The sequence below is a fragment of the Crocodylus siamensis genome, chromosome 2 (genome assembly GCF_052110815.1).
Source record: "Crocodylus siamensis isolate JL-2025a chromosome 2, ASM5211081v1, whole genome shotgun sequence".
Classification (NCBI taxonomy): domain Eukaryota; kingdom Metazoa; phylum Chordata; order Crocodylia; family Crocodylidae; genus Crocodylus; species Crocodylus siamensis.
In genome coordinates, this window is record NC_143396.1 from 255,642,804 (window position 1) to 255,658,849 (window position 16,046).

Genomic DNA, 16,046 nt, shown 5'->3' on the forward strand with positions numbered 1-16,046 from the left:
GAGGCTCCCTAATCAGAGCATCCTGTGAGGGCCTGACCATTCCCCCTTTCAGCTCAGCACTTTGGAAGGGAAGGGAGGGCTGCTGTAGTGCCTCCCAGCTTCTAACCTGAGCCACTTCAGGGATGTGCCTGCATTTCTGGAATGGAAAGGGAATGTCCATCCACCTCCAAACTGGTTCAAGCATTGCAGGTTAGACTAACCTGAAAAGATTGGATCAATTCAGGCTCATGCATTTTGATTGTCTGTCCCTAGCAAAAATGTTTCCAGATCACTTTCTTTGTTGTGGTCCAAATGATTGCAGGAAGGGCAGTGCTATAGCAAGGAAGGTCCCTCTTGGTCAAGGGTGTCAAAAATACCACCCATGAGCTGGATCTCACCTACAGAGCTATGTTATCCAGCCTGTAGGGCTCCGGGAAGGGCCAGGAATTTCAAGGGTGATGGGGGAGCACGCCAACAAAAACCAGAGTATGGAGTCAGTCCTTTTGGGGCTGTGTTTCAGCAATGATGAGGTGAGAAGCAATGGCTGCATGAATCCTGATAGCTTCCTTTCCAACACATGCCCTGCTGCCAGAGGTGGGCCCAGATCTACTCCAGGGGGAGCCAAGTGAGTTTGATACCCCTGCTTTAAGTAGTTTCACATGGAGAATTGCAAAGCTGATTTCTGAGATCCTGAAGAGAAAGTGAAATTGGCCTTGTAGTATTTCTCTTTCTGTTAGTTCCTAAAAAGGTCCCCCTCTTGCAGTTCAACTTTAGCATGAAGTATTAAGATTTAGTATGTTATTTGTTGATCACTCATAGTGTTCTTTATGGCTATGCAGGAGAAATACCCTGCTATCAAGGATCTTACAGTCTAAGGGCTTGAATCCTCCTTGCTTTGCTCTAGGGAATAGATGGCGAAGTTGTATGGCTGCATAAAATGAGCAGGATTTGGCTTCATGTACTTGAATGTCCTTTATAGGAATGGAAGAAGCAGTTCATTTGTGGCTGTAGAAATTTGAACTGGAGGTTAAAAACTGGCTTCAATCTGTAGTTGCTGTTGGCAGGCCCCAGACCTTGCTAGGCTGCTGCATATATTCAGAAACCTTTTTTAGACTCTAGTCTCCTGGGTGGGTTTTATTTCTTCTCAGTTTGTTGCCTCTGTACTTGAGAAAAATGACACTGTGTAAATTTTACAAACCTCCAATGTGTCTCCACAGATTTATGCTTGCCTTTTCACTCTGTCCTACTCCTCCTACCCTCCCAGCTTGGCTTTTGGGCCTGAGGTTTCTCTCGGTGCCTTTCACATCAAGTATTGCAAATGAAACCCTTGAGTTTTTGGGATCTTGGGTGAAAGGCTGGTGTTTGGAAGAAGCAGTGGCTAGTGAAAGGAAGACTGATATCAGCGATCTGTGAATTTCATAGCTCACTGGTATTTACAGCTAAATTCAATAAGCTCCTTTCTGGATGTGTTTGAAAACATATTGCTTATATTCCCTGAAGAAGCTAAAATGGAGAGAAAGTATATCGCTTATTTACTTAATAAATTGCTTAAAAAATACAGGTCTTGTGAGGAGGAAAGAAGATAAACTGAAGAGATGAAATCCAGGTGAAAAAAGAGCTCTGGACAGCAGCCAGAGTTTCACGGCTTTCTGCTTCTCTATCAACCTTTCCCCTTTCATAAATGGGCTCCTGCTTGTGAGGGCCTCAGAGTAACTTCAATGTTTAGGAAATGGGGTAAATAGAAGTAGGAGATCAAGTGAATCCTATGAGGCTTTTGATCTAGCTGGGGAACCCGGCTGAGTTAACTGCACAGAAAGGTGGATTGCTGTGTATGTTACTTTGGCTATTTAAAAAACCCAACACATTGATCTATAAGGAAAACAAAAAATATAGGTTTGATGTATTGTGTAGCTGGATATATACTGTGTAGCTGTAGGATATATGGTATGGAGCTGTAGTCTTTCCAGATCCAACAATTAAACTAAGGCTAGAGGTGGGTCTACATGCAGTCAAAAATGTGACTTCAGGTCTTGAAGATGAACACAAACTAGATTTAAACTAGCTGGCTCAAGTACTGCTAGTTGTGTACACATGGTGCATGGAACATGGACTAAGCGTTTATGGCAGTTTCTCAGGGGTGTTTGGTTGTCCATACTGAGCCCCATGCTCCTCTGGTTATGAAGTTATGCCTGGTATGTAGGCATATTTATGGTCTGGAATTAGATGGAAGACCTCCAAGGAAAACGCAGGGTGCTGAAAGAAGTGATTAGGGTGATACTATAGCTGGTGCTATTTTCCACAGCTTTCCCAGTGGTGTCAGCATTCAGAGTCTGTTGTATAAAGTGGTTTGGACTCACTTGAGTTGAAAGAATCTTTAGAAATAAGATATATTGGATTTTATTATATTGTTCTTACTTGAGCCCTGTAACATTTGCTAGAATTGCATGCCTTACATTCATGCATATTTGTAGGCATATTTTCCGTGACTGTACCATCTGGTAGACTGCTCAGGTGAGAGAGGTATGAAGCAATACGCTTATCAGCTAAGATGCATGGAATTAAAGCTGGTTGGAAATTTTCCATCAACATGTTTTCTTGAAGAGAAACACTGCTTTTTCTGGAATCAAAATGTTTAGAAGAATGTGTTGGTTTAAGTAGAGGCTCCCATGAGAGGAAAAAATTGAAATGAAAGAACTAATACTTTGGATTGGAATGCACACGTTGTATAAGAAGGGGTTAACAAAAGTGCACTGACTTGGGAGCTCTGTCCTGCTATACCATACAATGGATGTCAGGCCTGGAGGATGGAGGCAAATGGAGAGAATCTAGCTCAATTAGGTTATGACCATGCAGGGGAAGGGCAGTAGATTTCTAGATCTCAAATAGTGAGAAAAGCCTGGCCTGGAGCTACAGAGCTGAGTCAGACTGCTTCCCATCAGAAACTCCCTGAAGTTGGCCTGAAGCTGGTTTATCATTTGAGTTCATTTGCAGTGCCTGGTTTTTAGGTGCTGAGAGAGGTTGTTTCCTTTCAAGTAAACTAGTCTGAAGCAGGGAGCCTAGGTGAGTCTTAATGAAAGGAGACACCTAAACCTTGGGTAGGTGCAGGAGCTAGGTCAAATGAAGAACTGGGACAATGGATCATCTTTTGGGGTTCATTATATTTGTTTAGGAGCTTTGGTAGCCGTGAGGGGGTGAGACCTTTGTGTGACTTACCCAGGGGGCCAAGAGACCCCAGCACCAGGCCAGGTCAGAGGTGGCTGCTAACCCTTGACAACTAAGGCAGGCAAGGAATACCACAACAAGCCACGAGGAGGCTCTGAGGATGCCAACCACTGCTGCAATTTTATTGTTTTTAATTTTTATTTTTTAAATAATTACCTTGTAAAAGCCTCTACATGAACACTTAATGGCAGATACTTGTTTTATGTATATGTGAAGGAGAAGGAAGAGAATTAATCCTTTTAATGTAATCTATATATTAACACACTTACGGTGTCTGGAACACGCTTCTGTGACCGCCTTCCTTCTGCCAGAGCGATGATGGAACGTATTGTGGAACAAGTCCTCGTTCAGAGATAAGTAAATGTGGAATATTGAGGTCCAGAAGAAATGAATGAGCTGGAAGTGTAGAATGGAATTAATGGAGAAAGGTAACTATCTGTATTAGTTTGAAGTCAAACAAAGGCAGGGTAGTTTTGTGCCTTTATAGACTAACTAAATCAGAGATGTACATCATAAGCTTTTATAAGCAGAGAGCTTATTTCATCAGATGCTGTGCTTATGAAAGCTTATGTTATGCATCTCTGATTTAGTAAGTCTGTAAGGTGCAAATCTACCCTGTCATCTTGATAAAAGTAATAGAAATTTCTAGGTGGAGCTTGTCTTTGTTAGGGGTGGGTGTAATGAAGGAGGTACATAAGGAAGAATGCATTGTACATAAGGAAGAATGAGTCTGCCTTCTGGAACCTGAGGTAAATGACTCAAGAGTCTTTTCTTCTTTTGGACTTCCACTGCTTTATTAGTCAGCTGTCCTGACTTGTGATTTTATTTCTGTAGATAGCAGTGACCCTATCTGGGGAGGTGGAAAGGTGAGATGGTCCAACTGTTTGTATGATATTCACTTAGTCAGTGGCTGTACCTGGGTAGAAGAAGACCACTGTCAGATGGTCCCCTGCCTCTTGGTAGATCTTTGATATGTCTCTGATTTTGCAGTAATACTTAAAGCTAACTAGTTACAGACCATATGCACTGCAGAATAACCACAGAAGCCTGAGAAGTTTGGATTGTATGTTAGCAGTTGGCATTTGTTTTTTCAGTATATTCTCAATCAGCTCATACTATAGTTGAACAGAAGAAAGGCCTATGTGGGCATGTGTGGGGAGGGATTTAGCAATTATCTTTCTGGATAGGGACTGTTCTGTGAAACTCAGCTTATCCAGGCTGAGAATTTAGGCTGAATGAACAAGGGTCTTTTTATTAAAATCATTTTAGAGCTCCAGTAGTCTGGCATGACAGCCACTCTTGAACTTTGGTACCTGTTCTCCATCACTACAGCAGCCACTGAGGAGTTTTCAGAGTACCCTGAGGCGTAGTTGAAGGTAACTACCCCACAGCTCTAAATAACAGCTCCTCTGTCTCCTGAGAACAATTGGCTGTGATTTCAGACCTCCTTTGTCAGTGGCGTTTAATTATAGCCATGCTACTACTCACAGTTGAGGTCACTCTTCTATTGTATGTCTATTTAATGCTCCCTTCTGGCTTTAAAACTGTGAATCTATATGTCACTATTTTTGGGCATTGTCTCTAATGTTAATCTTTTTGGCTGGAATTCCTTACACTTCTTGGTTATTGACCTGAATATGGACCTTCACTTGTTGAAGGTCCAAATAAAATCAGTTGTGCTGTTTTTGAAGTGTCAGTGTGATGATGGGGTGATTTCCAACCCCACTCTTGCCATGTTTATTGTCCTTGGTGAGCCCTGGATGGTGTGCTGCACTTGAGTGGGTGAAGTATTTTAACAACTAAAGGTGGTGTAGCACCGTGCACTGTATGTTTGTCATTTTCATATTAACTTTTAATGTGGATTTTGATGTTCATGAATTGTCCTTGATTGACTCTGGAGATGGTAATCCACTCTGTTTCCTCAGAATGGCTGCTGCTATGAGCACAAGTTTTTCTTCTTCCCCACCCATATGGGCCTTTTGCATCTACCTCACTCAAAATGAGGATACGTGGCAGAAAATAGCCCTTAGTGAGGTAAACATACATTGTTAAATCTAGATAGAGCCCAATCTAAAAGTCACTCCAAATACGTGGGTAATAATATATATGCATGTCTATTATATATCTAAAACAACTGAACATTCAAATAACTCTCCAAAGGGCCTGGTTGAAGATTTGATTAAGTATATCATAATCACATTAAAATAAACTTGGTAGGCCAAATGCTGCTGTCTGCATTCAGGCAAAACTTTCTCTGATGTCAACTAGAAGTCTGTCTAAGATAGTGGTGGGCAATTATTTTGGCTGGAGAGCCACATAATAAGTTATGGTGAGCTGTTGAGTGCCGCAAGGGTAGACTCTAGAGGTGAATAATATTAGAGCTTCTGAATTACTTCTGAAAATTTTATTTCAAGTTCCATTTTGAAAAGTGACTGAGGCATTATGGGGTTGAAGTCTCATTGAAAGATGGTGGGATTAGGTGCTAGGTTTCTTAGGTGCTTTTGGCTAATTAATCCTTACAAAACAGTTATTTCAATGGTATTTACTGTGAGGCATGGACTAGGAAGTATATCCCTAGTGTGAGATCCTTACATTCCTGTGTGAGATCTTTCACCTGGCTATCTCTATTTGGAATTGTAATATTATAAAAGCCTAAGTCTGTCTGTCTGTCTGTCTGTAATGCTTTATTTATGCTCTGATTAGCTGACAAACAGCCAATCAGAGTATGAACAAGGGTTTGAACAGGAGCTGGCTGCAGTGGAGTGCTGCCATGATGGTGGGGACACAGGAGATGGGGTGGCGGAGCGAGGCCAGCTGCGCCCTGGAGGTGACGGCAGTAGAGCAGAGTTGGCCTTGCCCCCCCCACCCTGCTCCCTGCAGGTGGCAATGATGGAGCAGAGGGGGGAGTGGGCCTTACTCCTTGCAAGTGGCAGCAGCGGCAGTGCAGAGGGGAGCAGGCTCGGGATACCGCGGGGGGGAGAGGGGGAGGGGAGCAAGGCTACCGGCTGTGGCCTCCGCCTGTCTCTCTCCCCTTCTGTCGTCACCACCTGCAGGGCCTGATGCAGGACGACACAGTGGCAGTGGGGGGACGAGTGGGCCTGGCACGGGTTGGGGAAATAGCGGGCACGCCGCAGTGGCGGCAGCAGCAGTGGGAGGAGGGAAGGGGAGGAGCGGACCTGGGCCTGCCATGGGGGGAGGACGAAGCCTAAGCCAGGGGAGGGACGGCCTGCCACAGTGGTGGTGGGGGAAACTGCTGGCCTGGCCCAGCAGTGGCTGGAGGAGGGGAGGAGCGAGCCTCCTCTCCCCCTTGGGCTCAGGCCTGGGCCCACTCCTCCTCTACTTGTCCCTCCCCCTCATTGGCTCCAAGCCTGCTCCTCCAGTTCCCCCACTGGGCTGGCCTGGGCCAGCTTGTCCCCACCCTCGGGCCCAGTCCTCCCCTGCACTGGGCCCGGGCCCACTCCTCCCCTTCCCCCACCGATGTGGCGGGCAGCAGGGGAGAGGGCCAGGGCCCAGAGCAGCAGGAGGTAAAAGGGGAGCGGGGCAGGGAGGGGCCCACGGGACTCCGTCCCTGCATGCTCCCCACCCCCATTATTCCTGATGGGCAACTGGCTAGGCATTTTAATAATATAATAGTGCAGTAAACAAACTGTGATTTAGATCTTGCTTTTTAAAAAACTTAAAAAGAAACGTAATAGTGAAAAACTATCTTAATGCAATGTTAAGGTTGAGATTCCAGAATTAAATATGGTACCTGCTACAATCAAATAAATATGGTACCTACCACACTGTGTCAGCTCATCTGTGCCTGAGGCTTTCTACACTTAACAAGTGCAAGATAATGGAATAAGAAAGCTAAAGTTCTGTCAGGTTAATGGCAAATTGTACTTGCATGTGAGACATTTCTTCTGAGTATTTCTAAGTACCTCTCAAATCAGCCAGGTTTCCCATCACTGCACCACACCATGAGATTCATGTTGTCTCCATTTTACAGATAGAGAAACTGAGACACAGAGAGGGTAAGTGAGTTATTCAGGGCACAGGACCAGAAGCTGTTAAGTATGGGATTAGAGCACAGAAACCTTATTTTCTAATCCTGTGCATTTAGCAAATATATACTCCAGCCTTGCCTGAGGATACTAGAAAGGCAGCAGGAAATTGTGGATTTACACTGGATATGAAGCTGAACAGTACATTTCAAGTTACTAAAGATGCCTGTAAAATTTAAAAAGGCCTGAGGAAAACACCAACCCATTTTGTTTTTTCCTTCATTATGGAATTGTCTTTGTCCAAGAACTTCTGGCTTATGTACCTATTGTCCCAATAAACCCATGGCCTGAGAACTTTGGCTAAGCAGATGGCTCCCTAGGTACTGCCAATATGTTGTATTTTCTAGATCAGTGGTTTTTAGCCTTTTTAGACTCAGGGTACCCCTTGTTAGGCTCAGCACACCCCTTGAAAAATGCCAGCTCTTAGCTTTCACTCTTTTTTTCTTTTTACTACATAGTAATTCTGTTGCAAAAAACTTAGAAAGACACAATAGGTCAGAATGTATTTGACACCAAGGATTCTTATTTGAAATCTCTGGATTTATTTTGTGAATCATGTGTAGGTGTTTCTGCACCTATCCGTGGTAATATTACATGGCACCCCAGGGTACCATGGTGTCCTGGTTGAGAATCACTGCTCTAACTTGTGTATGGTGGGTTCACTTATTTGGTCTGTGTGAGAAAATTATCAGCAAGGGAAAAGAGGTTCCTAACTGGAACTTCCTGCTATTTTTCCATCCCTAGTTTATACCTTCCCCATACCTTTTCACAACAGGAAGGAGAAAATCCAGTTGCCTGAATGATTCTGCTATAAATTTTCATATTTGTGCTAAAAATAGCAAACTGAAAAATTAATTCCATGCATTTGAATGCTTTACTGAGCATTACCTCAGGATGGAATTTAATAACCCAGCCTCTCCCTTAGCACTGAGAGCAAGTGCATCAGGGGTCTTGCTGCTTTCCCCTACCTGCATGTCTACATTGGCTCGGGGTTCCCTTAATATCAACATCCCTTCCTACTTAGTATTTGTTTTTAGTGTTTACAATTCTTTTTGGAGAAGTAGTTTCAGGCCTGTGCATCTCAAACGAACCATTAAAGGCAGGACCTTGTCATGTTGGGTTCTAGCTAAGTTTTGATGTGACTCTGTATAAGGCTGGTTATATACAAAGGTGACAGAAGAGCTTTTAACTCTTATAAGTGTTGCTTCTCAGAGGGACCATTCAGGTGATTCTGCAGGCCGGTGAAAACTGGGGAAGGAAAGAACAGAACTGGAATAGCAGGTGGCACTCTGGGTTAAGACTGGAAGGGCTGTGCAGGGGGCCTGGGACTGTGGCAGAAGGAAGTACTGCTAGTCAGGGTCTGAGTACATTGGCAGAGCTGTTTGATGTCCTAACACTGATAAATACTAGGAGCATGGCCCCTTGAAAAATAAATTCACATATCTTTCTTTAAATGTTTCTGTAGGCCCTTCAGAGTTGTACAAACAGTCAAATTGCACCTCAGTCCTTGTGACATGACTCTGCTCTAGAATTTAAATACAGTGAGCAGATATTGTAGCTGCTTAGAAGCGACCCTTCCCTCAGTCTAATTGTTCTATCCTTGCACGACCCTGGCCCTGTAGAAATAAGAAACAAAGGAGGGTGATCTTATGGTTGTAATGCTCCTTGTTTCCTCCTGACCCTGGCCCTAATGTGGTAGGAAGGGGAGGTGAAGCAGGAAGATGACAGATGATGCAACGAGAAAGCAGAACTGTCAAAACAATCTCAGCTGGCAGAAGGAAGAGTCTCTTGCTTCTGACTGCCAAGGCTGGCATTCATGTGCCGGCATTGGGAAGTGAAGCAGTCTCTCAGAGCCAGGGCTTCAGGAACCAGAAGTGGGGAGGGGTTGAAGGGAAGGGGATAGATTTATCAAGCAAAACATAAAAATAGGGGAGGGAGAACTTGTCTTCTGAACACTGTGTGTCATCTTGTAGTATACTAATTGGCTGGCTAGTAACGCACCCCCTCAGAAGGCAGCCGTAACCTCAACTAATTGAAATACTAGGAATTAGTTAAAGGGGCACCTACTGGCATAAATGTCTGATCCCTCCTTCCTTTAGTCTTTGAATCCTTTGCTGGAACTGGTCATTAGACATTAAGGAGGCTGTCCTCACATGCAGCCTTCTTCATATGTCTCAGCAACATGCTTAGAAATAAAGGCAATTCACCATCAGTGCAGGTGCTTCTCTTTTCCTTTCCTCTCCTCTACTCTTAGAATTGGTCTTGAGGACTGAAGTCTTCAAGTTGTTCTTTGAATGTGTGTCAGGGTGGGTCCCATTATAGGTTCACATGCACCCGTGCATGCAATGTCAGAAGTTTATTTGACTATCACTGCCCATTGGGATTATGCATATACCTTCTACCTTTTTGTGCACTCATTAAAGGGCCAGAGCAGGAGGTTGTGACCTACCCCTACTCCCTTCTTACTGTCTAGAGCAGAGCTGTTCAGTAGGTGCCCTGTGGGCCTCCAGCAGCCCATGAGTGGTTATATTGCAGCTTCCACACTCCCACCTAGCCACTCTTTCCCCATTGCTCTGGTGCAGTGGGACACAGCCTGCAGTACTGGGTTCAGTAACATAATTGAGAGGGGAAAATGGGGTCAGCATCCCTGGATACTGCCCTTGTAGAGGTGCACAAAAATAGGGGCAACCACAGTGGCATCTGATTGCATGGTTGTGATCAGCACTATGGTAGCCAGTGCTTCCCCAAGTGATGTGCAGCTGCCTCAGGTGCAGAGCTACACTTCCATGCCTTTGTATGGGAGAACCCATATCGTGGGGTGGCTGAGAGTAGCAATGCAGCTGGGGAATCCCACAACTGAGGAGCTTAGGGTGAGGTGAATTGCCTAAGCATGTGGTACAGTGCAGGGTTGGGGGGGGGCGGGCGGGGCACCAGGGTGTGCAGTACAGCAGGGGGGAGAGGAAGGCATGCACAATGCAGGGGGGCAGGTGCTGAGCACATGGAGTGATGGGGGTGGGGAGATATGATTTCTGCTAGTCCAGTTCACAGGGTGTGCAGCCCCTGGCTACTTAGAAGTTGGACAGCCCTGGTCTAGGGCTGTGAGTTGGAAACTGGCATGGTCTGATCCACCTGTTCTTAGCTCAGGCTTAACATGTCCAGTCTTCCAAAAAAGTCTTCAGAACTACTTCTGATCTGCTTTTCCAGTTGCTTTGAACTGAACTGAACTCAACTAGAGTTAGACTTCAGTTCAGTTGATCTGTCTGAGCTGAGTTGTACCAGACATACTGTCTGTACAGGGGCCTTCACATGGTGGACTCAGAACCTGCAGGCTCTAAAGCTTGTCCATACTATGTTGGTTTAATCTGCCTGAAAGATGGACAAATCAGGTGTCTCTTCTGTTTGTGGGAATCTTATGTCGTGAGCGGACACTTGATCTGCTTATCATTTTCTACAAGAATGTGTAAGTTGCCAGATACAGGAATACAGCTCCAGCTGCTGGAACAGCCTATTGTGATCTTGTCAGACTCTGAAGAGATGAACCCTGGAGTTCTGCTGGGAGACATGCAAGTTTCATCCAAGGCCTCTTCTAGTAGACAAAGACCACCAAATGCCAGCCTAGAGAAGATGAAACTGAGAGAAGACAGCATGACCAAAGTACTGGTACTGACAACTGGCACCAAGCCCATCTTCATCATCATTTGGAGCTATGTCACTGTTGTGGAAGTCCAGCACATGAGACAGTGGTCCAAAATTCTAGGTGGATCTTAATATTTTCCTATAAGGGACAATACATTGAAGCCTCTTGTGATAAATCAACCAAGCCATGCGTGGTGTCAAAGGAGACCCTGCTGGGGAGAAGGAGCTTCTTATAATGCAGCAGCCTCTTATAGCACTGACTCTAGCTTCAATGATGTATCCATCATTGTAATTGGTCACAGTGGAGGACAAGCCCAAGGAGAACTGAGGTCATCATTGGTGCTAAGACAGGTACAGACTTTGGCACTGGAAGTGCAATATTCTTTAGTGTTAGCTCTGGAGGAGATCTATTCCTCCCCTCCATAGGCGACACGGAGGAGGGCATTGCGGGGTACATGCCTCCCCTGAGAGTGAGCACTCTGGCTAGTAGGGGGTCACGGAGAGCGCTTGTGCTCCCCTGAAATTGTCTCCTCTGGTGGGACGTCAGAGGCGGAAGTGCTGGTGGTGGAAGTCCTGGAATTTCTGCCAGGGAGATGGCTCCTTAGGTTCTGGCTGTTGGGGATTCCCCCCGCAGTGGTTGCTGTGATTGGATGCTGGGAACCCCCTCTTCCGCCCGGCTGTGTTCCACTAGTGGCCCTGCAGACTCAGGAGGCTCCATTTGCCCATGCTCCCCTCTATCTGCAGCTTATATGTTCTCCTCTTCACTCCTTTGAGGTCAGTGATTAAAGTTGTGGAGAGAACTGCTGTCCTACTATACAGGCCTCAGTCACTACCAGCTCATAAGGAATGACACGGGACTAGCAAGTACCAACAAACTAGCCATATTTCTAGCTCTGTTGTGAGTCCAGAGGCTTAATCCAGCATTTGAGAAGCTGGTCCCACTGCTTCTGAGACAGGAAAGGGTAATTCTCTCCATCAGCATCCCCATGTAGATCACCAGGCTAGGGACAGAAGTTACACATAAACTAGTTTAACTGATCAGAGACTGGTTTAAACCTGTAACAGAACAGAAGCTGAGTGCACATAAACCAGTTTCAAAATGGTTGAAATGGGTTTAAAATAAACCTGGTTGAATGTAATATCAGACTTAACTGATTTAGGTCAAACCAGTTTATGAAACTTCTGTCCCAGACCCATTCCCCGTTCAGGTTAAATCAGAGTCTCCCAGCATCCCAGCATCCCAGCATTTTGCAGTCCTGGGTTGGGCTGTGCTGTCTGCTCCAGAGAGCAGGGCTGGTCCTGCCCCTCTGCTCCCCAGCTGGAGCAGTGAGGGCTGGTTCACTAGCCCCTACAGGCAAACCCCAGCTGGGGCCTGGGGCCAAGGAGAAGGGTTACATTTCCCTTTCCCCAAGTACAGAGCTGCCCTGCCTTGCTAAACTTACTGCTGGCTGAGACTGTGGACTACAAATCCCAGAGGCACCTGGAAGCAGGAAAAGGAAGTGATGAGCAACCCTGCAGAGTTCTTCTGCTGTGATTGTGGAGTGCAAGTCCCAGAGACCTGGGGGACAGCACGAAGAGGAAGCAAACACAGCCCATACCAGAGACCCGTGCTCTAGCACCCCCCTGGCTTCTGGCCTGAGCTACTGCATGCTTAAACTAACCTGCAAAGACTGAATCAGTTCAGCCTCAGGCTTTTTGACTGTCTGTACTTTGCCTCAGTGCCCAGAGTACCTGGAATAGCTAACTCTCCACAGCAGCATGAATGTTCACCAAATGCCTGGCAGTTGCAGCAGTGGATTTAAGGAGACCTGGTTTTGGACTGGCTGATCAGAGGCAGATCCCCAGAGCCCACATTTACATCATCTCGTGACTAGGACACCTTATGAACTACACAACAATACCTATCACTCTATCACAGATTACAACATTCATAGGAGCTGTCATCAAACCTGATTGGGAAAGGCCTACCTCCCAGAACACAGTGCTTGTCTTTCCAGTGGGTGACAGATGACCTAAGATAAATCCCACAGTGTTGATGCAAATATTTATGGGAATCTTAGGCCGCATGCTGGTTTTTGTATTGGTATGTGAATATATAATGCCACTTGCCAGATTTTAAATGTGGCTGAGGCTGGTGTACATCCCATTTAGGCTTCACATACGTAAGAGAATCACAGTCCTGCCTTAAGCCCTGTTTGGTTACTGGACCTAGTGAATGTGAGGAAAGAGATACTGTTCTTGGCATACTCATTGGTGATGCTCATCACTGATACTTCAAGGACAAGGCAGGGTACTTGTTTGAACCATCTGCACATGCAATTGATGTTTTCTTAAAAGGACATGAAATCCTTGAATGGAAGGTCATGTGACTGGCCTGCAATGTAGTTCCTCCTGCTTAGCTTGGAAGAGGAAGTCCCGGCAGACAGTACGTCTGCAGTGCACAGTACTTGATTATTTCCTGTCTGCCAGAAGGTTCAGGCTCTGTATATGGTGCTGTTAGCGTGGGGTGAGCCTGATAGCTCTACACATCCATGGGTCAGCAACAACCTGGCAGATTTCTATAGTAGGCACACGGTAGCCGACAATGAGTAGTTGCTATAGAAATCTTCCATAGACTCCCTGTCTTGTTAATTAGGGACATCCAAGATAGAGGCTTTTGTCTTGGTAGAAAGCACCAAGGCCGCATCCAGATGAGCATGCGCATGTGATCTGTGGCACTGCAGACCCATCTGTGTGGCGCTGCATACTGCATACACTGCACATGTAGGTGTTCCCCGTACTGCTAATATGCAGCCTGGGGGTGGGGGAGGGGAGTTGACACTGGGAGATCCCAGTATCAAAAAACCCCTCACCTTAAAAAAAGCAGGGCAGTTCACACTACTCAAAACCAGAGCCAGGCTGTGTAGAGCCATGTTCTGGCTGCTGGCCAGGCTCCCTGCTGCAGGATATCTGTGGCTGCAGCCCCTGGAGGCCCCCAGGACCCCAAGTAGGGCTTCTAGGGCCAGCCCAGGTGATGGTTCCAGCCTCCCCTCACCCAGGGTAACGTGCCGTCTGCCCACACACACGTTTATGGGGGTTCCCTGGGGACAAGTAGCAGCAGCACATATTGTGTTGCTGCTGTTTGTCCTTGCAGAAACACATATTCCCACCCATGGGGATGCTCCCCAACAGCTCATACTTCTACTCCAAAGGGAGGTAGATCCTGGCCCTTGAACTACTATTGGGTTGCTCAGTACATCATCAAGGCATTTTTCTCATGGTTGTTGCATCAGCACAGAGAATCAGGGAGCTGCACACCTTCAGGGCCAGGACATCTTTTGCATTGTTCCATAGAAAGTAGGTGGTACTGACATGACTTCCCACGCTCATCCCTAAAATGTTCTCAGAATTCCACACAACTTGACCTTGCCAGTTGTTTTCCCAAAGCTGCATTTAACCCCATGAGAATTGTAACCACATGCTTATGCCCAACATTTGCCCTATTACCTTTATCAAGCCAAACCTTTTTGGCTGTCTCTCCATCACCTCATGGCCAAGTCAGGCTCACTTCAAGCCAGTCTCTGTCATCTTAGTGAAGCTCTACATGGGTCACATGGTGCATTTCCATCTGCTTTCAAATGTCTGGTAAACTTTTTCTTCTGAACATCAAGGCACTCTTTATCAGTGCAAAGGCAGCCACTTCTGCTTGCCTCAGGAATGTGCCAGTCTGAGATGGGCAACCTGGAATAACCCACTGATTTTTGTTGCACACTGTGCCTTGACAAGGCAGCCAGTTGGGTGCCAAGTTAAGGAGGGGAATACATCAGTCACTGTCTGAGATTGCTGACATGCCATGCTCACACTATCCTGAGTGCACTGCTTGCCATTTGACTAGAGTGGGATCCACATTGATGTACTCAAGAAAGTGAGAAGTTACTTACTCTGCAGTAGCCGTTGTTCTTCAGGATGGAGTCAGTGTTGATTTCATTGTCTACTGTCCTTCTCTGCAGCAACACAGGGCTTTAATTGTAAAGGACCTGAGGGGGATCATCATTGTCCTGCACATTATGGCCTGATATGGCATGAAGAGCCCCATGGCTTTTTATAAAACCTCTTGTCTTGTCTGTATGAGGCACATGCACCTCTACAGATGGATCTAGGCTGACAACAACTTTTCAAACAACCAAAGTTACTCTAGGTAACAGTCAAGCAGCCATCATAAGCTTTTCTCATTCTTCCCCACCAGCATGCTGTGGTACTGTTGTGGAGGGATCATATCTAGGAACGAGAAGCCAGTTTATTCTTCATGTCCATTCAACTTTTTGGCCTCTTTGCTTAGGATTTTAGTGAGGGAGCAGTTTGTGCCATTGTTTCTCCATCAGGAACTGTGGCCTCTGTGTTTGTATAGTGCTCAGCATATTGTGTGAACTACATCACAACAGGTTATTGTGATGATGTATTTTCTTGTTATGGGCATCAGTTTGCTAGTGTATGGACTAAGAACCCATCAACTCATTTCACGTAGGTCACTGAATGACTGCCAAATAATAATGACTTTCAGTCTCTATTGACATGCAGTAGATTTGACCTGGTGGCCTGAAAATGAAAGGCTACATATTGCATCAGCGATCTCTTTTATGAAATAGACCCTTAAAAGTCAGTATGCAAGCAATTTTTACTGCACCTTCTGAAAGCTTTGATAATGGAAACCGTAGTAGACAACATCCAAACATTTTGCCATAAAAGAAAACTCAGGTTTATTTTCTACATCTTTTCTTGCTGTTTCCCATTGTTCTGAATATGGGCTCATTCATATAATTTTTATTTATATTCACTTTTAACAGAGATAAAAAATGTGTTGCGTACTTTACAGAACAAAGAATTTTGCATCCCCAGTGAGCAGACAGTCCTCAGAGCTTGATCCGGGGAAGCCCCAATTGACCTCAGAGGGCATTGTTTCATGTCCTTAGTTCTGATCATGCAGAGTTGGATCTGTGTCTGCTTGGATCTGATTGTAGCATCAGGGGCTAAATTTAGATATCCTTATCAGAAAATTCAGAAAGGTTTGAAAGCAGAAAAATTTAGCTGCTTCCGATCATTATAGTCTATATTCACTTAAGTCAGCAGTTGTTCTTTTCAGAGCACCAGCTTCTAAGAGTAAACAAACACTTCCAGCATAACATT

General features: G+C 45.5%; 1 protein-coding gene across 2 annotated transcripts in view; it reads left to right on the plus strand.

The window, feature by feature from the left end:
* NRXN3 (neurexin 3) overlaps window positions 1–16,046 on the plus strand; it is a 1,344,032-nt gene that overhangs the window by 6,636 nt on the left and 1,321,350 nt on the right. The window lies entirely within an intron of this gene.